Source organism: Meriones unguiculatus, chromosome 10 (genome assembly GCF_030254825.1).
Source record: "Meriones unguiculatus strain TT.TT164.6M chromosome 10, Bangor_MerUng_6.1, whole genome shotgun sequence".
Taxonomy (NCBI): Eukaryota; Metazoa; Chordata; class Mammalia; order Rodentia; family Muridae; genus Meriones; species Meriones unguiculatus.
The window spans coordinates 859950-887040 of NC_083358.1; the positions used below are offsets into that span (position 1 = coordinate 859950).

Genomic DNA, 27091 nt, shown 5'->3' on the forward strand with positions numbered 1-27091 from the left:
AATACAGTTTAGAAAGCTCAGAGAAGGAAGAGGGAAGCTCAAACATAGAGACACCAATGTGAATATAATTCCATTAACAAGTATTTACCATAAATGTTCAAAACACCCCATATCCCAGTGTCTCTGTAGGTCAGGAAGTAGAAGTCCTAGCTAGGTTGGACCTTCCATCCATTTGGAAATTTGGTAACAGCTCAGACAGGGCAATTGCACCATCTTAACACGTACTGCCCATCTGATGACCTTGACTCTGGATGCAGCAACTCTGTAAACACTTCCCAGAATACTTGTGGCATTTCAGAGCTCCAATTCTGTTTTTAGACTCATGTTTTCTGGCACCTTTGCTTTAAGAAAAAAAAATCTCTGAACAAATACCCACTCTGAACATCTTGGAGACACAACAATGACTCTTCATCAAGAGAATGTCCCTGCCAAGTGTTTGGAACTTAAGAACTTCTCCCTTACTGTACTATGCAGTATTCGTAGCCAGTAGCAGTATACCTTCCTGGGGTGCAGTAAGAACCTCCAGGTCAGTGTCCATACCTCCTGACAGGGTGAGAAGGTAGTCCCTTTCCTGTGTAGGGTCACCAGGAAGGTGACCAACAGTCATGGAAATGAGTAACAACAGTTCACTTCCTGTAGTGGGAAGAAGGCCCAGCAGCTTCTATGGCCCTGCCTTGGGTTTGGAATCAGCCTTCCGGTCAGTGAGAGGCTTGGTCAGTGCATGGACACATGTTTAGAACTTCCAGATCAGAGCACTCGTGAAAAAGATAGCATCTTGGACTCAGAGCCTCACAGGGTGGGCTTTTTGTATGTCTGTTTTTGTTTTTTGAATTTGGAAAGGAAGTGTTAGATGCTGGCCACTCTCAGCTAACAGGTTAAAGTGTGTGCCAGAGGGGTGTCTGTGCTCTGACTGGGACACCAAATGTCTCTTCCACCCCGTTGGCTTCAGTTCACTGGCAGCAGACTTCTCTGTTTCTCACGAATGTTATTTTTTTCTAATAGTGAGGAATTGCACACGTCACGTTGCAAACCTAATTATTTGAAGAAGGGTTTTATGTCACATGTGGCTGACTGCTTATCTGTAATGTGCAGAAATACTAATCTTATTTGGAGATAACCACAAGGATCTGCTAAATTATGGATAAAGTCTGAACCATTTTATGCCTAATTATAAAAATAATGAGTAAAATATCAAAGAAATTTGTTTGGGGAATTCTAGTGAGCAAAAGAAGTACTAATAATTTTCTTAATAGGACTTTGGAAATAACTATACTCCCAGTTTTATAGGGAAATAGTTTCATTATTATTAATGTTTTTAATTCCCAAAAGTTAGTTGTGATTTTTTTTGTATGTAAGCTTGCTTAGGAAACAGACAAAATGATATCATTATTATATGAATTTTATTGTCTCTGTATGAAAGCAAAAATAAACAGAAAGATTAATTTCAGATAAAGATAAAGACATCTCTGCAACTAAACAGTCCTTGGCAAATGACTTTAATTTCCTGGGACTTGATTTCTGCATCTATAAAATACAGAGGCTGGAATTAGATCACTGGGCTGGGGAACCTGAGAGTGTGTGCTCCTCAGTCAAACGAATCTGGAGGTCTCTGTGTTCAATGTCGTACGGGAGACCCACAGGAAGGCCTTGACCTGGAGGGTCTCTGCTTATGCCAGATGCTCCAAGTCCATTTAGCCATAGCAGCCCTCTGCTGCTTTATTTGACAATAATTGAAATAGCCACAATTTTGGAGTGTGCTGCCTGGAAAGAAAACGAGGTGCTCCAGCCCCCTCAGGTTGTTGATTTGTGTACTTCCTCCACTTTCTCCTTCATCCCCACTCACTCACTTTCCGTTTTTCTGTTTTTAATAAGAGATAGGGTATCATGCTCCTACACTAGCCTCAAACTCAAGTGTGACTGCAGATGATCTTGAAGTCCTCCTGCCTCTGCTCCTGAGTGCTGGGCTTACAATGTGCATTACCTGTCTTTATGTGGGGCTTTGTGCATGCTGGATAAGCTCTGACTTAGCTACTTCCCTCCCCCTCACTCCCCTTAAACACATATTAGAATCCTATCTGTGCACAAATCTAGTTATTCTTCCTCATATCTTGTGATTCACAGATTTTTAGCTCCCATGAAGGGTGAAAGTCACAAATGTCACAGACATATAAAGGACCATAAATTAAGTCTAACCGTGACTCCTGTGCCGTTATTGGGTTAAGCCTTTCTTATTAACTAAACAAATCCCAAAGTGCACAAAAGTGACAAATGACCAAAGCTCTAGTCTGAACTTTCTCAGGTTTCAGGAATTGTCACAGATCACTAACCACATTTACTCTTCAAGCAGTGGCAATTGTCACCTCAAATAGCTCACATGCTGAAGAAAGAAGGGAAGCCACTCATTTAAATTACAGTTGAGACATAGAGTATGATGATAAAACATTATATGTTGGATTTTAACATACATGTTATATTATAAAACCAAAAGCAGCCATTACTGCCAAGTGGGAAGTGTCCATTCTGACAGAGCCTGCCAATCCAGTCATCCTTCCGATTTCAAAAAAATAGCTCTAGAATTTCAGGTGTAGACCTTGATATATAGTTTGCTTAAAATTCTTCTTGCTGAAACAGACAGACAGAGAAACAAACAAACACATATAGTTTACTTTAAAAGAAAAAGAAAAAGATAATGCCTAGAGTCTATAACTTCCTGAGATGAAAACACGAATACTGATGTTTTAGGTAGACTTAGACAGAAAGGTAAAACTTAAATAGCTCATTGATTCCTTTCAGGTTGGGTTGCTTAAGTAAGCAAGGGAGTTCACATACAAATGTGTACCTAGTGAGGAACAGGATATGGGGGATTTTCCTAGACCCTCCTGGGATGAAGAAACGAGTAGAAGAAGTCAGAGGGCCCTGTGGCTCTCAATTCTTATAAATTCCCTCCTTTACTTTTTTCTTTTTAAACATGAGATCATGTCTCTAACTGAGAACTCCTTGACTCTGTGGGTAGATATGAGAGTTAGGCAGGTTCTATATTTTTGTGACAAGGAACTCCTCAGAGGCACAGTGCCCCAGGTTTCCTGAAGAACATCAGTTTGTGTTGTAATCCAAAACAAGAACAGCTTTTATCTCAGTCTCCCCAAAACATGGAGAGCCTCCTCACTTTTAAAGGAAGTATGTTTTCTGGCCTCCAAAGATTTCTTTATTCTTGTTCGGGGTCCAAATGTTTCTGAGGAAAGCTTTGGAGCTGGCAGGCTCCTGGAGTCATGGTGCCCTTCCTGAGTGAAGGATTGGGAAACAGCCTGTCTCTACTCTTCATTATTTCTTCCACCTGCAACCTTTGAATTTCGTGAAACTTAAGCAAATTAAAGGGTTAGATTACAGGAGACTTCAAGGTAATTAAAACCTTTCTTCAGGGAGTCAGCTGAGCTGAAGAAAGTAAAGACTAGATGCTAATTTCTTAGGGTCATTTGACTATTCCATGAACAGTTGTGGAAGGCAAGGGACATTCCACTCCACTAAGGTAGGCTATGGTTTGAACTACAAAGTTCTGGATTTGAGGTCAGGTATGAGGCTTACTTACATATGTCTTCAGGCATTTAGAGAGATTAAGGTAAGTGGTATATTTTAGAAATCCTTCCAAGCTGGGTGTGGTGGTGAATGTTTGTCATTCAAGTATAAAATGTCAGGATGAAAGAAAAACTGGTTGATCAGCTTAAAGGCTGAGCCTTACTAAAGCTATAGCACACTCTGGCAAGTTAACTGAGTAGATACAGGAAGATGAGGAACTCAGACTCACCCTTGGCAACACAGCAAGTTAGAGGTCAGATGGGCTATGTAAGACCCTGTCTCTGGAACAACCAACCAACCACCCAACCAACCACCCACCACTAACAAACCTCCCAAACAAAACCCAAAGATCTTCCTAATTCAAAGATTCTAGTGTAGAGCTGGAAGAACACCACTGTGGAAAAGCCAGCTATGCACAAAGCATCTCGTGATAGGGGCAGCCTCTCTTTAGATACTCAGTGATTACCCAGGAAATCCATTCATGTGGATGGATATCCATAAGCTGTGCATGTTACTTCATGCATGTCTTGACAGCACTCTGGAGGCTGCAGTAGAAGGATTTCCTCAAGGTAGAGGCCACCTGGAGCTGCATAGAGTTCTGGGCAAATCTGGGCTACATAGTGAGCTCTGAGCCAGCCTGGACTACATGCAAGTTTGAGATAAACTGGGCTACAGAGCAAATTCCAAACTAGAATGGGATATGGTAAGAATGAGGTTCTGTATCATATTTTAGTTAATAAATAAATTAAAGTCTAAGCAGTTTCTATTGCAACAACTCTTTCATTTTTAAACTTTAGTGTAGAAAGAGGTGACAGTCTACATTTAGCAGTCATTGAGAGACCTTGGAGTTTGAAAACTAGAAACTGGAGCTTCTGGGTGATTGAGAGCTAGCCACACTGGTGTACTTGCAACAGCAGCTTGTACCACATCAACTTCTGACTCAAGATCAACAGAAAAAAAAGCAAAGGTAATTTCCCACCTTAGGGAAGAGCTAGGACTGAAAAATTCAGTAAGTGTATCCAAGCACTTAGAAGATTATAGAATTAAGAATTTATCACATTAAAGAGAAGGGCTTCCTGTGATTTTGCTGTGATTTATTCTTTAAAGACCTTCCTGCTTACACATTCCCTGAATTCTGAGTTTGGAAACCACTCGGGTAATACTGGCCAGAATTCAGGGATGAAGTAAGAGGTCTCTTAGAAAGAAAGCAAAGCTGGCTGATTAACTGAGGGTTGGCCTCATTAAATCCACACTGCACTCTGAGATAAAAACTGAGACTGTGTCTTAGTTGACCATCAACTTCCCAATCTCTGCTTGACCTCCCCCAGTGGTTTGAAATCTATTGTTTTCTCTCCTTGAGAAAAAATTCTTATTGTTTTTCCCAAGGCAGACTTTCTGCCACAGGAGAAAAAAAAGTATCCCGATAAAATACTCTAAAATATACAAGAAAAAGAAAATGCCTTGTACCCTTGCAATAGAGCAGTTTCTGGAGCTGGAAGGCACCAATCGCTTGCTGAAGATTACTGAGAAAATGAATTGATGAAAGAGTGAGAGAACTAGGAGGATGTACAGGAAGCACACTTGCGAATGCGTGGCATTTCCCATGCCCTCACAGTTTGTCTGTTCCTCTAGTGTTATGCTGGTTAAGCCTGGCTGTTTTGTTCCATTCAGAGCCTGGCTCCCAGCATGACTGACTTAGTAACTGTAAATTCCATGGTGAGCTTGAAAAAAAGCCCTCTGCACACTTTCTCTATCACTTTAGCCTGGTCTTACCAGACCTGGAGTTTTATAAAATCCCCAGTATTATAAATTCCTATCAAAGGCCAGTGAGACAACATCTAGAGAAAAATGTTCTCTTAGGCTCAATGAAAATGGAGACAGCAGGTTTTCCTTTTAGTTTGTTGGGTTATTTATTACAGTGTGTCTCATCTCCCCTGGTCTTGAGGTCAAATTTCTCCCCCAGGCGCCTCCCAATGAGCAACAACTGTGCACACAAACTCTGGGGTAAATGCCAGTGCTGCAATCATGTCCACTTTGCAAGAAATTAGCCGCCAAGAAAAGCTGCCTCCTTGCTCTCCCACTCATCGGCACCAGACCACAGCCCTGGCAAGCTTCAACTATGAGTGGCTCTGGCAGTAACTTAACATTTCCCGGACAGTCAGACAGAAGAGGGACAAAGGTGATCTATTTCTGTGTTCTCACTACCTTTGTGCAATGGCTGCCTTGTTCCTGTGTCCCCAAAACTTCAACTTTTCTCTACCTTCTTGTTGTTTTGCCTTGTCAAATGCTAGAGAAGAGTTGTTGAGTGGGTGGAAGGAAGCACATCATTGTCGGGCTCTGGGGTTTGGGGTGTATTGAGAAGACAGAAGCTCTCAGGTAAAATCATTGAATAATTTTCACATGAATAAACCAGTCAAAGTTCCATAGTGATGGTAGTGGTGGTGGTGGCAGAAATGGTGTGTACACGCACACGCTAGGGTGATGTAGGTTTCCACTTGTTCTCTAAGACAGGGTTTCTCAGTGAAACTGGGGATCACTGGCTGAGATAGTTGGATGGCCATGGATCTGCATGTCTTTGCCTCCACAAAGCTGGGGTTACAAGTATGTGCCCCCATGCCTGGTAGTGGTAACGTATGTAGGTGCTGTGACTGAAACTCAGATCCTCGTGTGTGTATGGCAAACACTTTATGATTGAAGTGTCTCTCTAGCTCAGGGAATTATTTATCTTCTAAAAAGAGTCCATATTTTCTTTTTGAGGAACTATGTACCTCTCTGAGGAATAATACCAAATCACAACAAACCCATTGAGTGATTATATGAGATTGATTCATTTATTAACGAATGTTTAGTAAACACTGCTGACATGCCAAGTACAGTTTTAGTTTAGGAGTTATGGTGGTAAGTGAGGTTGTGAATTCCCTGTTGACAAAAATAATGTATTAAAAAATAAAATAATAATAATTGAACACAACTTCTAGTGACATCCTGAGGTATAGCCAGGTATAGCAGAAAATGAACTTGTACTCTGAGCAGAGATCTGAGTCACATATAAACACAAGACTGTGGTGGCTTGAGCCCCTGACGCGGTCAGCAGCCTGGTGGTGGCTGAGAGCATGTAGGAGGAGAGGGCCAAACTAGGTGTGGAAATGACAAGGCACTGAAGACTCGGGTAGCAGTGGTGTAACCTGATTTATATTTAAAAAGATCACCCTGAGTGTTTCATAACAATGAAGAGGAAGCTGGGAGCTTACATGTGTTGTTTCAAAGAACGAAAATCCCAAATTGTTCAATTTTACCTGAAATGAAAGGAAGAAGATGGTGAGAAGAAGAGGAGAAGGGGAGAGGAGGAAGGGGAGAAGGGAGGGAGGAAGACAATGAAGAAGATTGTGTGATAAAAAGAAAGACACTTGGTGAGGGGTGGGGCGAGGTGTGGAAGGCATCCTGTTAGGCCGTCATGGCTAGGAGGAGAGGCAGCCATGTGTGGCTGAATTAAGTCACGCCAACCCTCAGTGTTACCAGTAGATAGAGGCACACAGGCACACACACACACACTCACCACAAATGTTTCATTGAACTTTATACTGATTTATCAAAATTTTGACACTAAAATCTAGACACTGCAGCCAAAAAGGGGATCTTTGTGGCATTTCTGTGCGTGTTTGGCAGGGCAGGAAATGTAACATGAACATCGGGATGGTGGAATTTCCAGAAAATGTTCTTGGCTTTATGTGGAGAAAAGAACAATATTGTTTAATTTGGAGCCATTTGAAAAAATAAAGGCTTCCCAGCAGATGCTTGAACTACTTTGTGCTCCTCCCTGGCAACCCCTTGGCATTTCATGTCATCAGGTACAGATGCAACTGCAGGGCGTCAGAAGGATGAACCCCTGTCTCACTGGAGAACAGGGAAATGAGACAGAGAAGTGAGTACCAGGGATGTGGATCCAGAAGCCCCACATCTGGCTGGGGTTGGTGGCTCTGCTCCACATGGACCATTCAGAATGAGAGTCTGGCCATGCAACAAGTGTCTGACTGCCATCCCCACCCCCACCCCCCTGTGCTGCACTTAGCACGAAACGAAGTTTTCTGGCAGAGAATGTGGAACAAGTGTTTATTTTACAGAAAACATTTCCAAGTTCTCTCTTTCTTTCTCTCTCTCTCTCTCCCTCTCTCATGCAGACCCTTCTTCCCATAGAAAGAGGATATTTTTAACAGATTATTTCCAGCCACCTGAAGATTTTCTCTCATAGTTCTGTGAAGAGTCAAGTAAATTAACACAAAAAAATAGAACTGAGGGAAAGGATGTAAGGAGACTACAGAAGTGATTCTGAAGAACAGAAATGAAAAGATAATTTGACAGTGATTTACAGGGCTGATGACTAACTGCCGCTGTGGCTTGCCACTGAACGTCTTCTCCGTAGCTGGGCCTCGCTGACCCAGTTCTAACTAGACATAAAAAGTAATAAATTTAAACTCTGTTATTATAATTTCTGGTTAATTATTACTGAGAACTGTAGAGATTAAAACAATAGTTCAATACTGAAAGGTTTCTGTCCACCAGGGGACTGAGGAAGTCGGTCTTTAGAGTGTTTCTGCACAGTTCTCCACTCAGCTGGCTCGCCTCCTCCTCAGATTGTCCCAAGATGTAAAGCTGGAAGTACATACGTGTGTGTGTGTGTGTGTGTGTGTGTGTGTGTGTGTGTGCGCGCGCGCATGTGTGTGTAGAGGGTAGGAGATGAGAAGACTAAGACATGGGAACAATTAGGAGGACTCATCTCTGGACAGAGCTCAGCCTTGGGTTTCTGAGTCACAGACATGGAGAGCCAAAAGCTTCTCTTAGTTCCCTGTGATTGTTTGGTTTTTGGCATGTGCCCTCTTTGCAAGTTATCAATTTAAGAACAGTATTCAATTTATGGCAACAATGTGAATTTAAGAATACTTAAGCAGGACTGGAGAGATGGCTCAGTGGATAAGAACATTCACTGCTCTTCCAGAAGACCTGAGTTCAATTCCCAGCACCCATATGATGGTTCACAACTGTCTTTTAGTCCTGTTCCAGGGGATCCAACACCCTCACACAGACATACATGCAGGCAGAACACCAATGCACATGAAATAAAAATAAATTATTTAAAGAAAAAAAGAAAATTTAAGTCTGGGTACTGGGAAGATGGCTTGGTCAGTAAACTACTTGCTTTGCAAGCCTGGGGCCCCGAATTGGATCTTCAGAAAGCATATAAAAAAACCCAAGCATGTTGGAATTCCAGCACTGAGGAGGCAGAGACAGGAGGATTCCTTGTTTCATTAGCCAATGAGGCTGACCTACTTGGCAATCCCCAGGCCAATGAGAGAATGAGTATCTCAAAAAACAAGGTGGACAGCATCAGGAAAAAAAGCTGGGATTGTCCTCTGACCTCCACATGCTCTTGCACAAAAAATGTACATATGTCTGCACATCTGTGTGCTGTGTACACACAGACACACACGCACATGCACATTGTGAAATATCTACACTGGGCATGGTGGTGTGTACGTGGAATCTCAGGACTTGAGGGTGAGAAAGGAAAAGAGGAAAAAAGTAAAGCAAAGAATTTTAGTTGACAGGTTCTGACTCCTTGATCCTGTGGAAATGGAAGGCAAAGGATCGACTGCAGTTATTACAAAAAGCCTTGAAGTTCTAACAACTCTTGAGTTTTATTTACATCCTTATCAAAAAAGACATTCAGGAAGAACTAAAGATGTTTCCTGGATCACAACTATTTTTTTTTTCCTTGTATACCTATAACCTCTACTCTTACTTCCAATTCTAAATTTTTGGACAAATAAGACATAATCAACTCATGCTCCAAACCTGCAATCCATGCATATGTAGATTTATGCAAATTATCCATGCATATCAAGCTGAGCCATTGGGCTTCTGGGAAATTGCAAATGGAGCCCTTGATACAGCAGAGGTCAAATACCCTTGGCTTGGAGATCAATTCTACATGCAGATTTTGTAGGACAGTGGCAGCACAGCAGTCTTCAAATACTATGATTATTCAATGCTTGAATAGTTTTCAGTCATAATTAGGAGCAGGTGACCTGGTTCAGTGAAAACTACAAAGAGCTGAATGTTACTTAGCTCTTACAGCCCTGTGCCTCTGTTTGATCTATCTTCTTATGGCCATTTTATATTCATTCATTCATTCATTCATTCATTCATTCATTATGTATTTGTCTACTTTTGAAACAGGGTCTCATGTTGCCCATGATCTAGAACTCATTCCGAGGCTGAGGATGACCTTGAACTTCTGATCCTCCTATCTCCACCTGATACTATGGATGTGTACCACCATACCTCATTAAAGCAGTGCTGAGACCCAAACTCAAGGCTTGGTACTTGCTGTGCAAACCGTCAAACAACTGAGCCAGATCTTTACTCCTTCCTCATTTTTTCACATGTTCTGAACACCTCAGCAGCATGGAAATGGCATTTGTATTTTCAGTTGGCTTTACCTGAATTATGGATTTGCCTGATTGTCCAAAAGATGTGCTACAACATCACCGGCACTGGAAAGAGGTGAACACTGAGCGGTCTCCTGTGTTGACTGCTGGGCACCTTCCTTGAGAAGTCACACCAAGGTTGGCAACAACCTCATTGAAGGCTGTGGTTCCAGAGCTCTTCAACCTCCTTCCCTGCTGGAGTCACTGGGAACTACAGAATCCACACTCCAGGGTAAGCTGTGGGGACACAAGGTTTTCCACAAACACCATTAGACTAGAATGTCCTTGGGGGAGTATATCACAGACTCTTGGGGACAGCAGGGAGGCCTGCTGCCAGTTCCTTGTCCTCTGGCAGAGTTTAGAATATGTGATAAGGATCATGAGATAGAGGATTATGTGAGCCCAAAGTTCCACAGGCATATTTGTGTACCTTGAGTACAGAGTTTATGGGCTACGGTTCTTTTGTTTTGTCTTCAGCTAAGTTTTTTGTTTGTGTTTTTATTTTTATGTTTTTGAGACGGGGTCTCATATGCTGCAGTGTGGCTTGGAATGAATGACATATAGCAAAGAATTAACATGCACTCCTGAGCCTTCGGCCTCCACCTGCTGAGGTTACAGGTATGCACCACCACTTCTGATTTTTGCAGTACTGGTGATAGAACCTAGAACTCTGTGCATGCTAAGCAAGCCCTCTACCAACTGAGCTGCAGCCCATTGGCCCTCTTTAAGTACACCGATCATGCCAAGCAGTCAGACCTTGAACTTCATGGGTGTGTCTCATTTAGTAATACATCTCATGTAGGGAAGCGATCATTTCACAGCACCAGCCACACTTGATCTCTTGCTGTCCACACAGCACCCTCAATTCCCTACATCCTCTGTGCTACAGCTTGACACAGCGAGAGTGTCCCTGTTCCCATAACACATTTCCAGGACGGAGGCCAGCAACAGACACAGGTCATTAAACACACTCACGACTGAATGACTAAAGAGAGGGCAGCATGGCTTTAATTAATTCTGTGCCGGGTAGAGATGCTTACTTTTGAGTTCCTCTGATCCCTGATCTACAAAACTAACATCAAATGCCAATTTCCTTCAACAAAATAGTCTGGAAATAAGAGCTAAAAAGCAGAGAGTGTTTATCAATATCTATTTTAAAGCTGAGGAAAGGAAATTGGTGAGCTTAGATTTCACCAAATTCCATGAACAAGTTCTGTAAGAATAAATCAGAATAAAATCTACCATTCTAAGAAAGGGAAACACTGAGAATTAAAGGGATTTTAAATACAGAATTTTAAGTAAAGAATTAAAAGGGACAGTTGGATATGGCAATCCAGATGTATGCTTGCTGATGGTCCCAGGACTAAGGAGACAGGCTGATCTCCAATTCAAGGCCAGCTTAAGCTACATAGCAAGACTGCTTCAAACTAGGGAACGGGGAAGATGTGGAGCTTTCTTCAGTTGGCACAGAGAGACAACCGAAGGATTTGGGGATTGGGAGGATGAAGCTGAGGAGTTTTTGTTAAATAAGACAAGAAAACTCAAATAAATTTGACGATAGATAAAAGGGATGGAATGCATGCAGCATTCAGCTTACCAGCTGTAATTACTTACATTCTCGTCTGTGGCTAGGTACCCAGCAGCACCAGTGTTTGAAAGAGACAATTATTCTTGCTCCTAATTAGAAGGCACTGTGTTCTCAGTCAGCTCTGTTGTCCAATAATCCATTCATCAGCGAGGCTCTACAGCGCCACATACATTAATTCCATTAGGTATCACGTGAGTTATGTTCCAACATTTATTGCCCAATAATTCTCAGAGAAAAATGTAACGACTTGGGTGGAGACATCATTAACACAAAGAGAGTTTTGGCACAGGAATTAACAAAGCCATGAACTAACCCCGAACCTCAGTTACAATAAACGTTCCCCAGTTCCAAGCCTGGTCACTCAGCTCCAAGTGCTGTAAGGAGAGGACTCTACATGTGGTAGGTTTCAAGTTGCTCCCAGACTTTTGAAAGGCCCACATCCTGTAAACAGACTGGGGGCCTTTTCTCATCCTCAAGAAGAGCTGAGGCTGCTGCTTAAACGCGTTGACTTCTTTTAGCAACAACTTCCATTAAATCTTTACATAAAAGAAAATCATTGTAGGAAGAAAAAATTACTTTCTGAAACAGACAGTAGATTGTTCCTTTTTAAAAAGCTCGTGTGCTAAAACAATATCATTAAAATAATTCTAACAAGATTTTATAGGTTATTATAAGAAAATTAATCATGTGTTGTCTTTTCTCACAGTGCTTGTCAAACTGAAGAGTTATGAGGTGAGTGGTAATGGTACTCACATAATATTTGCTGGGAGAAGTCTGAGCAATTGGGGGAAATGCTGCATTTCCTATTCAGCCGTTGGATACAGACGTGGAAATCCCAGAGGTCTACTGCAGGTCTGAGGCAGAAAAACAAACAACAACCAAACAAAGATACCCACCTGATAAACAGAGCATTTCAACCTGAGTGTTGTCAATCACAGCACGTTTAGGAGCAGGCATGTATGCTTGCGCTCGTGCTTGCATGTGCATGCACGCGTGTATGTGCAAATGAGGCCGGAGGTCGACTCAGGTGTTCTCCGGAATCACTTCTCCTTATTTTTGAGAGAGTCTCTCACTGACTCTGGAACTCATTTAGCTGAGCTGGCTGACTGGTGAGCTCAGAAATCTGCCCCTGTCCACCGCTCACACTGGGCTTAATATGAGTGCCACCGAACCCAGAATTTTACCTGCTTTCTGGAGACTGAACTGAGTGCTTGCATGACAAGGACTTTACCAACTGAGTTCTCTCCACCCTATCATAGTCCTCAGTGCTTCCCAGGACCAGACAATCTCTCCTACGTCAGAAATGTGGTGGGGCTGGAACAGAGAAACCAGTATTCTGACAGAGGGAATCTATGAGACCCTTGGATTTTTTTTTTTTTTTTAAATCTGTTAGCAACAACATCTATGGAATCTACATGGGGCAAAATATCCCACTGAATCCCAACAGATGCTGTGTAGATAATAAAGATACATGAGTTGAAGGCAGAGGGAAGAAGAGGCCCCACCCACCAGTCCCAATTCCCACATCCACCCAATTTCTCTGTGTGGACTTAGTAAACACTTGGGTGTCTGGGAAGCTGCATGGGAGGACTCTGCTGGATGCAAAACTAGGAACTAATCCGAGTGAGAACATGGTGAAATCAGGGGGATGATGTTAGCAGCTCAGACTCTGAGAAGGAGTGGGCAGCTGGGGTGGAGGAAGAGACTGAACTGAGAGAGTGATTCTCTCTCTTCTCTATCTTCTTATATATGAGAAGTATTGCAGAAACATAAACGTATTTGAGTCTTTCCACAGAGTCAGAATTTATTGAATAACAATAAATTCTCAAGGTTTAGAGGTTTCATTGTCAGCAGTTGGTTGTATATAATCTTGCCTCCCCGGTTATCTGTCAGATGTGAATACAGGTTCTGATATTCAATGTTAAGTAGTAATGTTAACTCTCATGTCACACATTACACAGGACAAATACCTATATGCATACATATGGTTAACAGAATAAATACAAATTAACAGGAGGACAGCAGAATTTAAAACATTCCAGGAGTGGGTTCAAAGACTATATTGGTGAGAAAAGGAGAAAGACCAGCGCCAGGAGGAAGCTACTGCTGGGGCTGACGGAGTCAGGGTTGAGAGGTAAGTTACAGCATTCAACTGCAACGTGAAAGGCCAAACTGGGTCCAGAGCAGAAAATAACTTATTAGTTGTAAACAGTGGGTCCAGGTCCAGAGGGATGTGCAGGCAAGGAGTCAAATAAGCCATATCAACAGCAAATATACACTGTTAAGTCTGTTTTGGGGGCACGGCATCACAGTGTTAGATGTCCTTTGCTTTCTGTAACCCAAGTGAGAAATTTATATTCTTTCCTTGGTTTGATATGTCTGATAAGTTCTTAGGCCTGGTTTTCATGATATGATTTTAATACATACATGTGACCTTACAGTCTCAATTCACCCTGATAAACTTATAGGGTGACTCCCTTTCTGCTCCTAGAAATAAGCCACTTATAAGTCTGTCTTTGATAGGCAGTGCCTAACAGATTACTTTATGAGTCTGCTCAGGGATTGCATCATCTTTCTTCCTTAAAATGGAGTCAAAAGCTACTTGTAAAATGGAGTCTTCTAGAGCTAATGGGCTGAAAAGTCACTATTATATGCAATATAGAGTAACTTAGAGTAGGGTATAGCATGATCTCCACACACTGTCCACCAGACAGGACTTCTGGCCAGACAGGATCAAAGCTGGCTTTGAATTTGCTATGTAGCCTAGGCTAACTCTGAAGTTTCAGCACATTAGGTTCATGCAGTACTGGATCCCAAGGCTTCAGGTGTGCTCAGTAGGCAGTTGGGAGAACTGAAACATATCCCAGCCCCCAGTCTCTTTCTTCCTTTGAGTACACATATGCATATTCCTCAATTCCATGATGTAAATGTAACTTTTATCCACTTGTTGTAATTGCATCTTGGAGGCTTACTGATGAATAAACTCATCCTTTATAGCTGTTTCTGAACTCTGGCTGGCTGGTTCAACTCAGCTATATTCAGACTCCTCTTCAAGCTGATTGATTCAATCTGGCTTCTCTCAGCTTCTGACTGAATTGCTCTGCTTGGCCTCAAACTAACTCTGGCCATTTGTTCTAATTTTCTGGCTTCTTCTCATTCCCTGGCTTCAACTGCCTCTGGTGACTTGCACTGAATTTCATGAACTCATAGACCCAACTGCCACAAATTGCTGAATGAACTCAACTCCAGTGCACTGACTCCACACTGACTTCCAACTGACTGGCTGAGCTGATTGAACTGATCTGCACTGCCTCTCAGCTGACTCCCCACTGACTGGCAACTGACTGACCTCAACTCAACCGACTGTCTTATCTACTGGACTCTCTACTGGACTCTACTGTATTGTCTGCTCACTACTGTAGCCTACTCTACTGTCCTCATCTCTACAGTACTGCTTGCTCTTAAGTAGCTTCTCTTTCTTGTTTGCTCTTGTGAGAGTTGGCCATACTCTATCTCTGACCCATGCTGTCAGACATTTCATTTGTCACTTTCTCTGCCCCTCAATTAGACATCATTGCTCGGGATTAAAGGATATACTAAGGGTGTGTCTGTATTCCAGCCAGAGGGATTACAGGTATTTGACCTGTCTGCATTCCAGGTGAATCAAACAGACCTAGGTCTTTGGATGTGATCCCTTGGCAGAGCAGCCATGTTGGTGGATTAAAATTTCTTTATACCATGAGGATGACTTTTATTGGTTCAGTTTGGACAGGGCTCATCAACTATGAGAAGTAGGAAGGCAGTATAGGGAGAAGAGAGAGGAATCATGGGTCCTATAGTAGACATAGAGCTTGATGTGAGATGGGTTGGGTATCAGTTCCTAGAAGGAACAAAAGGATTGCTCAGGTCACCCAGCAGTTTAGGAACTACTGATATAGTTTTGCTGTAAGTGGCCATGTCCATGCTCATACTCTGACTTGGGTCAGGAAGTTTGATGCCAGCTGAGCTGCAAAAAGTACAGCTAAGGCAGGCTCATATTGAGAACCATGATCACAGTGGATGGTACATGGAAGATCCTGGTTTTGACATCTAGAAGACTCACTATTTGGGATGCTCTTCACAAACCTAGGAAAGCATGCAGTGCAAACCTGAGCAACACAGAAAGTGGGCACTCAGCAGCTGAGAGCTTTGTCAGCAGGTTTCCAGGCCCTAACTACACCTAAGCTTGAGTCTGAGCTCTGGGCTTGGGAGAGCTAGAAACCATGAAAATAGCCTTGAAGTACACAGCAGCCAAACAAACCCATTGCCTGGCTTCACTGAGATCTTCACAGTTATCTGTATCTATAGATCTATATCAGATCTCCACATACCTCATCTGTAGGTCATCAGGGAGGAGAAACAGGACTGTGGAGCCAGTAAGTCCTATAAGCTATTAGCATGAGCACCTCTACCCTTCTGCCAGCTCAGGATACCTGACAGAGGCTAGAGCTAGGGGCCAGTTGATATCCTGTGAAGAGAAAGCTCTGGGTTTCCAGTGCTATAATGCTTGTGTCCCAGTAAAGAGAGATACTGAAATATGATGTTCTCTGAAAATACATGAACATGATGGTTAAGTCTTTGGATAGCCTAACACCCTGTTGTAGTGTCTGGATTTTGAGTTCCAAGGAAGGATCACAGGAAACCAAGATCTGTTCTTCAAGGTTACCTGGTGATATTTTCATGGGTGGAAGGAATAATTCATGAAGCCTGTCCCCATCTCATCATGGTACATGTTTTACTCATTTGCTTAATTTACTGAAGATTTTAATATCACATGGCTGCCAGAAGAAGGACCTGGAAACATTTAGAAGCAGGACTCAGGGCATTAACTTCAGACGCCCACTCCTGAACCTTCTGCCAAGAAATAACAAAATATTTGTCTCTGAGATAGTTAACCTCCCTTCCATGCGCAATCTACAACACATTGCCTTGGCAAGCTTTGCTCTGTCCCCCCTTCTTCCCCCACAGGGGATGGGAATCTTTTTACTTAGGTTTCCAAGTTTTCCCACGAAGATGAGAAACACCAGGAACACAGCATTTTCCAACAAATTAGCTTGTCCTGAGATCATTTTTCATCTAATTTAAGGGTAAATGTCACAGATGTGTTTCTCTGTGTTGGAACTAAGGAAGTGAACTTCCAAATGCAGTCAATAAATGTAGTCTGAAGCCCCTGTGGGCTCAGACAGGGTCTTTATTTACACAGGACCCTCTTCTTGTCCCTAAGAGTCAAAGATACTTCTGAGTGTGACCTCCTCCAGAGATAGGGTGTGTCATCTTTTTTGTTTTTCTTCACTCCAAGGACTCTGGATATATTAGGTATAAAATCAACCTTTGTCTTTCTGATACATCTTGTCCAAGACCGAGATAAGTAATGTGCCAATCACCAGGGAGAAATGATTACTTAGCAAGGTGCTTTGAAGAACAGAGGGACATGGCTCCAGAGAAATGACACATTTTCTGTTTTTCAAATAATTCATGGAAAATACTAATGTGAAGTGCCAATTATATTTTTCCCCATGAATAGGGCTGGAAATCTTATTGTATGCTGTAAAAGTCACTTACAATTTGCTCACCCCTTTTTTAATTCCACAGGAAAAAAAAAAAAGGATGCATTTTCCGTGCTCTAAAGACTCAAGTTCAATCTGACTTCTTATTTGGTTCAAGGGACTCTCCAAGACATTGTATTCTCATAACCTCCCAGCTATCATTATGGGCTGTAAACTGGGTGAGTGATGTCTACCAGGAGGGCCTCCGGAGGCTGCGTTCTAGTTATAATAACAAAACACGCCCTGTTCTCTGATGTGTCTCAAAGAATAGTCAGTGGCCTTTGTTCTCCAGGCGGCGTGAGCTGCTGCCTGTAGCACAGCCTATTTGGACCCAAACTAAATGCCCCAGGCCCAGCTGATGCGTTTGCTAATGAAGCTGCCAACAGACTCCTGCTCAGGGTTTAATCTGAGTGTTCGAATAAGATTTAGCTGCTGTCTGTCACATTCAAGTTGAGGCCCCTCAATGACAAAATGGTTCTCTACTTATAACTGGTCTCAGGGTAGGAATAAGAGAGCCATGTAATGCTCAGCTCTCCAAGGCTCAGGTGACAGTGTGGGAGGAGGGGTTAGAAAGAATGTAAAAGTAGAAGGAAGGACTTTCTTTGGATGTCTACTAAGGTAATTGTTGCTGAGGGTAGGAGAGATATTTTGTTCATTGATGTAGCCCATTGTTCCTTTTAGTAACCCCAACTCATTGAGTCACACACAAAAAATATGAAAACAGAAGGGGAAAAAAAAGGGATCATCAGACGGGACAAGAAAGGCTCATAAATATGAGGTAAATATGTTGAAAAGAAATACTCCAACCAAGTACCATGCATGGAGATAACCCCTGCACAGATGTAGCCCATGGCAGTTCAGTGTCCAATTGGGTTACATAGTAATGGGAAGAAGGACTGCCTCTGACATAATCTGGTTGGTCTGCTCCTTGATCACCTCCCCCTGAGGGGGGAGCAGACTTACCAGGCTACAGAGAATGACAATGCAGCCACTCCTGATGAGATCTGATAGACTAAGATCAGAAGGAAGGAGAGGAGGACCTCCCCTATCAGGGACTTGGGGAGGAGCAAGCCTGAAGAAGGGGATGGGAGGGTGGGATCAGGAGGGGAGGGGGGGGCTTATGGGGGGATACAAAGTGAATAAAGTGTAATAAAAGACATACATAAAGAAAACAGCTCTCTAGGCATGTTCATGGAAGCAGGGAAGCTAAGAAATTTGAACAAGGTAGAAATGATGTCTCATCAATGCCCTTTCCTTTCTTGCCACACTTCTCTGAGTTAGAGCCAAGCAGAGAAGGCAGGAGAAGAGGGAAGGGGACACTGTCCCGTGTTACTCTTCCCAATGCTATAACAAAAAGACTGATTAAAGCAACCTGAGGAAGAAAGGATAGGTTTTGCCTCACAGTGTAAGGGTTTAATCAATCCGTCATGGCAGAGAGGCCATGGTGGCAGGAATGCGAGGCTGCTGGTCAGATCGCATCAGCAGGCAGAAAGCAGGGAGAGATAAATGCTATGCTCAACTTTTTCTTTTCTTTCTGTATAAGACCCCAGCCTGTGGGATGCTGCTACCCACAGGAAAAGTGGGTCTTCCCACCTGAGTTCACCTGGTCGAGAAACTCCCCCACTCATATATTCCCAAAGGTATATGTCCTAGGTGATTCTAGATCCTGTCAAGTTGAAAATCAATATTAATAGATACTATAGAGAGGCTCATAATTGTGACCAAACTCTGGAGTCCAACTTCTTAGGTCCAAAGGTCAAAGAAAGAGAACCAGAAATTTGTGAGAATCTAGAAGTCAGCAGTAAGGCTCACAAGAAGCCTGCAATTTGGCATTAACCCAGAGTCTGTCCTGTCGTTTCTGCTAGGAAGAGTCACCCTCGGTGATTGCTGAGTCCAGAACTGCCAAGCATGGGTTGACGAAGAGGAGAGTATGCTAGAGCTTTGGTGTGGCTTTATTGGATAAGCAAATTTTTTATGATCTTCATTACCTAATATAGACACCTTCCTGTGATGATGTGATGTGTGTGTGTTTGAATGCCCAGAATAGATTACTGCATGGTTTCCAACTTTTCAACTTTTCAGGCCATCTGGAGGCTTTGGATGAAAGACATCTATAATCTTAAAGTGCATTATCTGTATTATCATACCAAGTTCTGGGAAATGATTGCTCCTGTGCAGAGCTTTTCCCAGCAATGCCTAACACCAGGACAGCCTGGCTGTCTAAAAGAGGAAATTTAGAGAGGGCAGAGGTTAGGTAGAACTAACAGACAAGAGGCAGGTAATAAAGGGGTAGCCACAGGAAGGCAGAGAAAAATCAAAGCAGCCAGAGTTGAAACATGGACCTATTCAGACACTTTCAGTATGTTTCTAATGTTTAGAACTCATCATGTACTGTAGTTTGAATATGAAATGTCACCCATGAGCTCATGTGTTTCCAGCTGGTAGCCGGACAGCTTGGAAAGCTTTAGGAGGTGGAGTTTTGTCGGAGGATGTGAGCCACTAGGAGTGGGATTGATGGTTTGATAACCCTGATGCACTTCTCCTTTGCTGTCTGCTTCCTCAGTGTGGACACAAAGTGACTAGTTGCCTCCATGCTCCTGCCACCATTCCTCCCCACAATGGCAGACTGTGGCCTCTCAAACAGTGAGCTAAATTAAACCCTTTCTCCATCAAGCTGTTTCTTGTTGGGTATAAGGTCAGGCTATGAGCGAAGTAATTAATATACAATGGTACCAAAGGGAGGGAGCAAGGTAATATTGGTGCCTCCACGATTGTCAGCAGGGAAGAATGCTGAAAGACCCAGACAGGACACTTTGGACTATTTCCTTCAAGAAATAAGCATGCCTGCACACAAAGAGCATTCGCTGGGCTCTGTATTTCCATTTTAGTTCTATGATATAATTTTAGACAAATCTCTATTTTTTTTCTGTTTTTTAATGTGACATAATTATTACATCTCTATAGGAAAGGCACCAATGTCCTGTAGGCCATTGAAGGAGGTATGGCTGTAGAGCTATAGACAAGCAGAGGAATAGGATGGAGATAGAGGAGCTAGTTCTTCCTGGGTGGGAGGTTGGAGCAGCCATAAAAGCCTTCATGCTGGCCTTTGAACCCTGAGTACAAATGCTTCAGATAAACAGAAATGGTGCAGTGAATCTTCCTGTCAGAGAGCTGAGAAACCAGCATTTATTAGGGTCTTAAAGAGTTCATTCTTTCAACAAACCTTTAGCGAGAAAGCTTTATTTGTTTGTTTGTTTGTTTACATTTTGAGACAGGATCTCATTCATGTGCATTAAACTGTCCCCAAACTCACTGTATAATTCAGGATGATCTTGAACTCTTGAGCCTCTTGCTTCTACAAAGAAAGTACTGAGATTACAGATGTGTACCACTACTGGTTGCAGACTTAAAAAACAAAACAAAACAAAACTCTTTTTTTACATTTCCTTTATCTTCTTCTCCCTATTCCACCCCAATCTCTTCCAACACCAGGTAGAAGAGAGAAAGGGTTAGAGGGAGACGGGGCTCAGTTCTCTTAGCTGCTTCCTGCTGGTTAGGGTCATTAGAATCTTTGGAGCCAGTCCAATCCTCATTTCAGGAGATCCCCAACTTCTTGTCTCACAACAGCAACCAGGAGCAGCAAGCAGGAAGCAGGAGTAGCCTTCTTTCTCAGAGCCTCCATACTCTCTGGGCTTTGGCATTTATTCTCTCTCCAGAGTCCTCAGATTTAAATTATCTGTAGCTGGCTAAGAGTTCCTTTCAGAGCCTACATGAGGCAAATAGTCTGCTGCTGTGGACCATTTGAATCAGTCCCACATCCCACACCTGGAACCAAAACAAAAACATGTTTATATCTACAACATACTACATTGGATATATGTGGTGTTGGAGATAAGTCACAGGGCTTCCTGCATGCTAAATAATACCCTACCAACTGAGCTAAAGAATAAGTTATTAATAAATTAATTATTACTCAATGATAGTTAAACATTCTAGACAGACTACAATTACATTCCTTCACCAAACGTGTGCTTGTAATTGAGGGCAGGAGTTACCAACTCCCTGCTCTGGCTGCCAGGCCTTCTGCTTGTTTCCATGCTTGCCAGCCATGATGGACTTTCTAACCCCAACAGAACATAAGCCAAAGTATACTCCTTTTTCCAAAAAAGTTTTAGTAATGGTGTTTTAACTCAGCAACAGAAGTAACTAATGCAGTGGGTCTTTCCACCTTTGTTAACTCGGTCTAGAAACTCCTTCTCAGCCATGCCCACAGGTTTGTTTCTTAGGTGATTTTGGAAACTGTCAAGTTGGCAGTGTTAATCACCATGGTATCTTTAACTAGAATATCAGTAGTGGAGATGGTAAGAAATGGAAATCATTATCTGAAGGAGGTTTTTCATGGAATCTAAACTAGATTTACTAGTATATAAAGTGTGTGTGTGTGTGTGTGTGTGTGTGTGTGTGTGTGTGTAGAAAGCCTATGAGTTTGTTCCAGAGAAAGGCTAGAAGTCTATGGCATATGACCCTGAACAGGCCAACTCTTTCAAAGGAAAGGTGGCATCTCTGAGAGAGGGAAGGATCTGAGCAGAACATGCTGTAAGGAAGGAAGGAACGATCTGTCTTGAATACACTAAGTTTGAGAATTTAGTGGACACTTCATCAAATGTGCCGGGTGGGCTGAGGTGAAAGTAGGCGTCGCCACATCATGGGGAGAACTTGGCAGGTCTGAGAAGAAAATGGCCTGTGACGCTGCGTTTTTGTCCTGTGAGGGAGGGGCTCACAGCAACACTGAGCAGGGCTCTGGTGGGGTTTGTTTGTTTGTTTGTTTGTTTTTATCGGTTTTCATTTTGGAAGCCCTCATTCTTAACACCATTGTTGCTGACTAAACTAACAAGCTCAACAAATCTAGATATGCAGCTTAACAGTGGAGAGGCAAATGTGCTGGACTGGGGATTGAAGAGGTTTCTGTAAGTGAGAGACTCTAGGACCCAAGCTTGTGGAAATCAACATTAAAAACAAGACTAGATGAGACTCTTTGTTTAACTTAGGTTTTGGAGCAGGGTCTCAAGTAATCTAGGTTGTGGTCTTGAACTCATTACGTGCCTGTACCTCCCCAGTGCTGGAATTGTAGGTATGATCACCACACTGAGAGGCCTTTGGATGGAACCCAGGGCCTCTGCTCTTTAACAGCCCCCCTTTGCTGAAGTGCTTGATAAACCGGCAGGGTTATAAGAATGAATCAAGAAGACAGCACCCGGGGATGCCCGCCCTCCACCCCTCAAAACCTTACCTTAGGGTATGTGATCCACCCCTGTTTAGAATGCCTGTGTGGACATGGACATGGCAGGTGTCCCTGTGCCAAATGGTAAGGTTAGGGACTTTCAAATTGTGGACAGTCATTTGCGCATATTTGCCAAGTGCTTGGCGCTCCTGACACTGTTCCCTCTCTTGGCCTGGGTATTTCCCTGGCAGTCAGAGAAGGTGAATATTCTTGCATTGTTCTTTTTCAGAAGAAAGTGATGCTGAGGCACTTGAGAACTTGCCTTAGGCATCTGCTAGTAAACAGAGCAGCCCTAAACCCGCTCTGATATCTTAGCCTTTTCCCATTCCATTACATCAGCATCTCACACTAGACCATGTCAAAATGTGAGCTATTAAAATTTAAAAAAACAAAGACAAAACAACAGGCAAAACAAAATACACAGCTAGTTTTAAGTATACCTCAGTTTGGAAATAACTGCCAATTGAAAAATAAAACAGACCTTCAGGGTACTTTCTAGCTCATTTAAAATACAGCTTAACTTTTAATACCACCTAAACACACACACACATACCCCCAAAATAAGTAAAACACCCCCAAAACCTAATGTAAAGAATAGCTCGAATGCCAGTGTTGGTAGGAAAACCTCAACTGAGCAGTCACCGTCTTACAGCCCTGAGCTGCTATTTTTGAGGACACTGCCCGTCAGTGTTTTTGTTTGTTTGTTTTATGTGCTGAGTTGTGTCCTTCAACTCAGAAGAAAAACAAACAAACAAAACTTTCTGCATTTGCATTGGTAAAATATGAATCTGGGGGAAAAAAAAAGAAATCAGATCTCAACTAGAGAAATCTGGTTTAAATCAAAGTAACTAAATCATTAATCTGACTCTTATTCCAAACTGGAACTAGCCCAGATCCCTGCCATAATGTACAAGGAAGAGGCTGGGTACTTAGAGGGCTATTAATTCTTTCTTATTGTTGACGTTTGCACTGACGGAAAGAGATGGAGACCACGGATAAATACTGAAGGACTGGCTTTGGATATTTTTAGCTTGATTAAAATTAGGAACGATTTAAAACTATTTCAAACAGTTCTTCCCACAGAATTCTGTAAGACTCCAGCACGATTTCTGCAGGCAGGAACTTGGCTACAGGGTTTGGATGTTGGGGAAGTTTCCCATTTGGACTGAGCTTCAGCATTCAGGGTTTGCACCCCAGTCCAAACAACACTGCTCTTTGATGGAAACACAGAACGTGTCTTTTAGTGTCTTCTGAGGGAAAACCCTGGCAGTTCCTATGACCTGCTTGAGGATGTTAGAGAGAGATAGATGGTTCAAGTAAAGCGTTTGCCTTCCAGGCATGAAGACCTCAGTTCTGTCCCCAAATTAAGACAGAAAAAAACAACAGCAAAACCCACAGCTGGTTATGATAGCAGTCTTGTGATCCCAGCCTGGGAGGCAGACAGACAAGACTCCTGGTGTTCACTGGCTGGCTTGCCTAGCCTCCTGGGGGAGTTCTGGCCAGTGAGAGGCTCTGTCCCCAAAGAACAAGGTAAATGGTGCCTGACATCATCCTCTGGCTTCCACATGCATATATGCATGGGCATGTACACATGGACACATACATGAATCTGTAATGAACACACATACAATCATACTATAGGTGACAAGGCAATGCCCTGTTTATCTCTGAAGAACACTCCCAGGTGATAGCAATCACATGTTCTGAATTAGGGGTGACAATTATGTACCAAGCTTACCTTCTGTTACAGCCCTTTTCTTATGCCAGCCTCGTGATACAGAGAACTAGCTTGCTGCCTTTTAGAGCTAGAGCCAGGGAAGGGCTGGAGGGGGACCAGGTAAGATACAGTCCCAGTCTTGGACCCAGCCCCAACACTGCTATTCCTTTCTCCTACTGCTTTTGTGAGAAAGCCTGTCCTGGTGGCACTGAGAGGCAGAAAGACACTCGCTCTCCTGGGCTCTCATATTTTTCAGGGTGACTTGGACAGAACATCTCATTTTGGTTTCTCTGTTGGTCTGACTCATTTCTCCCACTCAAAGGGAAAACAAGGACTCCTGGACAGTTACCTTTCATAGCCAGTGGAGCAGGCTTGATTCACAGACTAAAATATAAAGCCCCAGTCTTGTTCTCCAATACTGTTCTTTCACCTTGAGCTCATGCTCAAGTCTATGCTTCATGCTGGGAATTTAAAGTTCAATGTTTCAGTAGGTAATCTTGATTGTCAGCTTGATGGGATTTAGACGCATGATAGAAACAAACTTCGGGGCATATCTGTGATAGGGTCTGGAGGGTTAGGTTAATTGAAGTGGAAAGACATAACTTGACGTGGAAGGACCACTCCGTTGCCGGAGTCCTGGACTGAAAAGAAAAAGCTGAGCATCCACATTCACCATTCTCTGTCATGTGACCAGCTGCCCCAAGCTCCTGCCTCCATGTCTACCCCACCACTGTAAGCTGTACCCCCAGACTATGCGCCCAACCTGAAACAAACAATAACAAAAAACCCTTCTTGAAGTAGCTTTAGCTGGAATTTTCTTGCAGTGTCAAGACAAGAAACTGACACAATGCTTTTCAAGTAAAACATCAAAGTCATCTGAGCATTAATGCTCACACACGCACTAACTCTTACATATGCACACATTTAACCAAGATCTCGTATATCTAGCTTTGTATGGTGTTCATTGATAGTGCGCAGGTAAGGTAAAAGTCTATGCTCCTGTATGATTCTCAGTGTTACTGTATATTCAAAGTTTAGTGCTCTCTCTTTCTTCCCCCCAAATGTGTGTGTGTGTGTGTGTGTGTGTGTGTGTGTGTGTGTGCATGTGTCTGTGCCGTCTTGAGGTTGACTTTAGATGTCTTCTTCTGTCATGGCTCACATATTGTTTTCCTAAGACAGGGTCTCTCATTGAACCTGGACTTTGCCATTTCTGTTAGGCTGCTGTCGCTGTCTTTGTCCTCCACCCCTGTACAACACTGAGTTTTTATGTGGGTGCTATGGATCCAAAATCAGTCCTTAGGTTTGTTCAGCAAGAACATTTCCCACTGAGCCACATTCCCAACCTCCAAACCCGTTTTACATAATCCATGGCTTTGCCTGCTCCTGTTTGCATATTACCAAAGGAGACCGAAGGCTAATAGGGTTCTGCAGAAAGAAGCTAGAGCTGTCTGCTGCTGTGCCTCATCCTACAGACTGCTGCCCGCCCAGGCAGCCTCTTGCCTAACCACTGGCCAACAGCATGTCTCAGGTAACATGGGCACATACAAGTTCCTTCAACAGCAACGCTTCTCTAACTGGAGTCAAATGGCTTCTTCTTTTTTTTTTTTTTTAACAGAGGTTAAACTGATCCAAGTGGTATTCAGTGTGTATTCTCCTTTCCTGGAACTCTCCATGCCAGTTGTCCACATATATTGGAATCTTTCTTTAATAATCAAACACAAGTAATTTTCATTTCAGTCAGAATGTACAGCATCCCTTAGAGACACAAAGGCCTGGCCAAAGACTTCACCTAACCTCTCAGACACCGTTAGAGTGTTTCTGCATTCTGCTTGTTGCCTTTGCAGTAAAGGGACGTAAGCCTGAAAGCTTAGAAAGGAGATTCCAAAACACCATCTTATTCCTATCTGGAGATGAGTCAAATGTCTCAAAATCTGAGATTCTCCATTTAAAAATTAATTATAAAATAAGGCTTGCTATGGTGAGTCAGTGAGATCAACCCTATCAGATGGCTAGCTCTCTGTGCATTATGTGAGATGAATTTGGTTCAGGAACTAATAACTGTCATCATCATATTATTATCATTATAATTAGTATTAACCACTTAATCTTCAAGCAATCTGAAAAACTTAGTGGCACTTCCAGGATTAAATCACATTGTATTTTCTGGATGAAAATATTTCTCTTTTGAGACAGGGTTTATTTAGTCTAAGCTTGATCTTAGCTGAGATCAATTCAATGGCCTTGAATTGATCCTCTTGAGTGCTGGATTAGAGGCATGTGTCATCAAGCCTAGCTTATGCTATGTTGGGGGTGGAACCTGGGACTTAGTGTATTTAAATCAGATTTTAAAAAGAAAGTTCTCAGCTCTCTTTATGAGAGTTAGTTCTCTAGAATGTTGGTAAGATATTCTAGTTTTCATAACAATCATTTTTTTGTTTTTTGTTTTGTTTTGGCATTTTTTCTGCTGTCAATGCAGCTAGAGTGTAACAGCTAGGCTTCTTTATTGCATTCAAGTCTCCTAGGGTGATGTCTAGCCCTGAGCTGGAGCGCAGGAGCCCATATGGACTCGCATAGTCACAGCCATCATTTGTGTCCTGGAGTCTTTTGTTTGCTCAGGGTTTGCTGGCTGCAAAGTTGTGGGGGTTAGAGACACCAGTGGCCACATTAATCTCAGCTCCTGCTTCCACCCCAAGGTCACCCTTTGAGGGTTATAAGAACTGTAGCTCTGCCTTTCGATGTTAATGTGTATAGGTAGGCAGAAGGTGAGCTTTGCTTGATTTCAGCCCAAGTTCTGGATAGGAGGAAGGAGCAAGAATCTTTTGAGAGTAAAGGCTATCAGAGATAAGAAATCTAGAGGCTATC

General features: G+C 42.7%; 2 long non-coding RNA genes across 3 annotated transcripts; both read left to right on the forward strand.

Annotated features, from left to right (window-relative positions):
* Nucleotides 1-5600: 5600 nt before the first annotated feature.
* On the forward strand, nucleotides 5601-13784 carry LOC132657005 (uncharacterized). Of its 2 annotated transcripts, XR_009594848.1 has the most exons (5): nucleotides 5601-5752; nucleotides 9808-10290; nucleotides 10576-10676; nucleotides 12353-12378; nucleotides 13661-13784. It is a non-coding gene; the product is annotated as an uncharacterized LOC132657005 (long non-coding RNA). The 2 variants fall into 2 exon arrangements; XR_009594847.1 differs by having other exon boundaries at nucleotides 9808-10676.
* A 3472-nt stretch (nucleotides 13785-17256) lies between these two features.
* Nucleotides 17257-19242, forward strand: LOC132656774 (uncharacterized). Its single transcript, XR_009594462.1, has 3 exons — nucleotides 17257-17410; nucleotides 17913-18009; nucleotides 19097-19242. It is a non-coding gene; the product is annotated as an uncharacterized LOC132656774 (long non-coding RNA).
* The last annotated feature ends 7849 nt before the right edge of the window (nucleotides 19243-27091 follow it).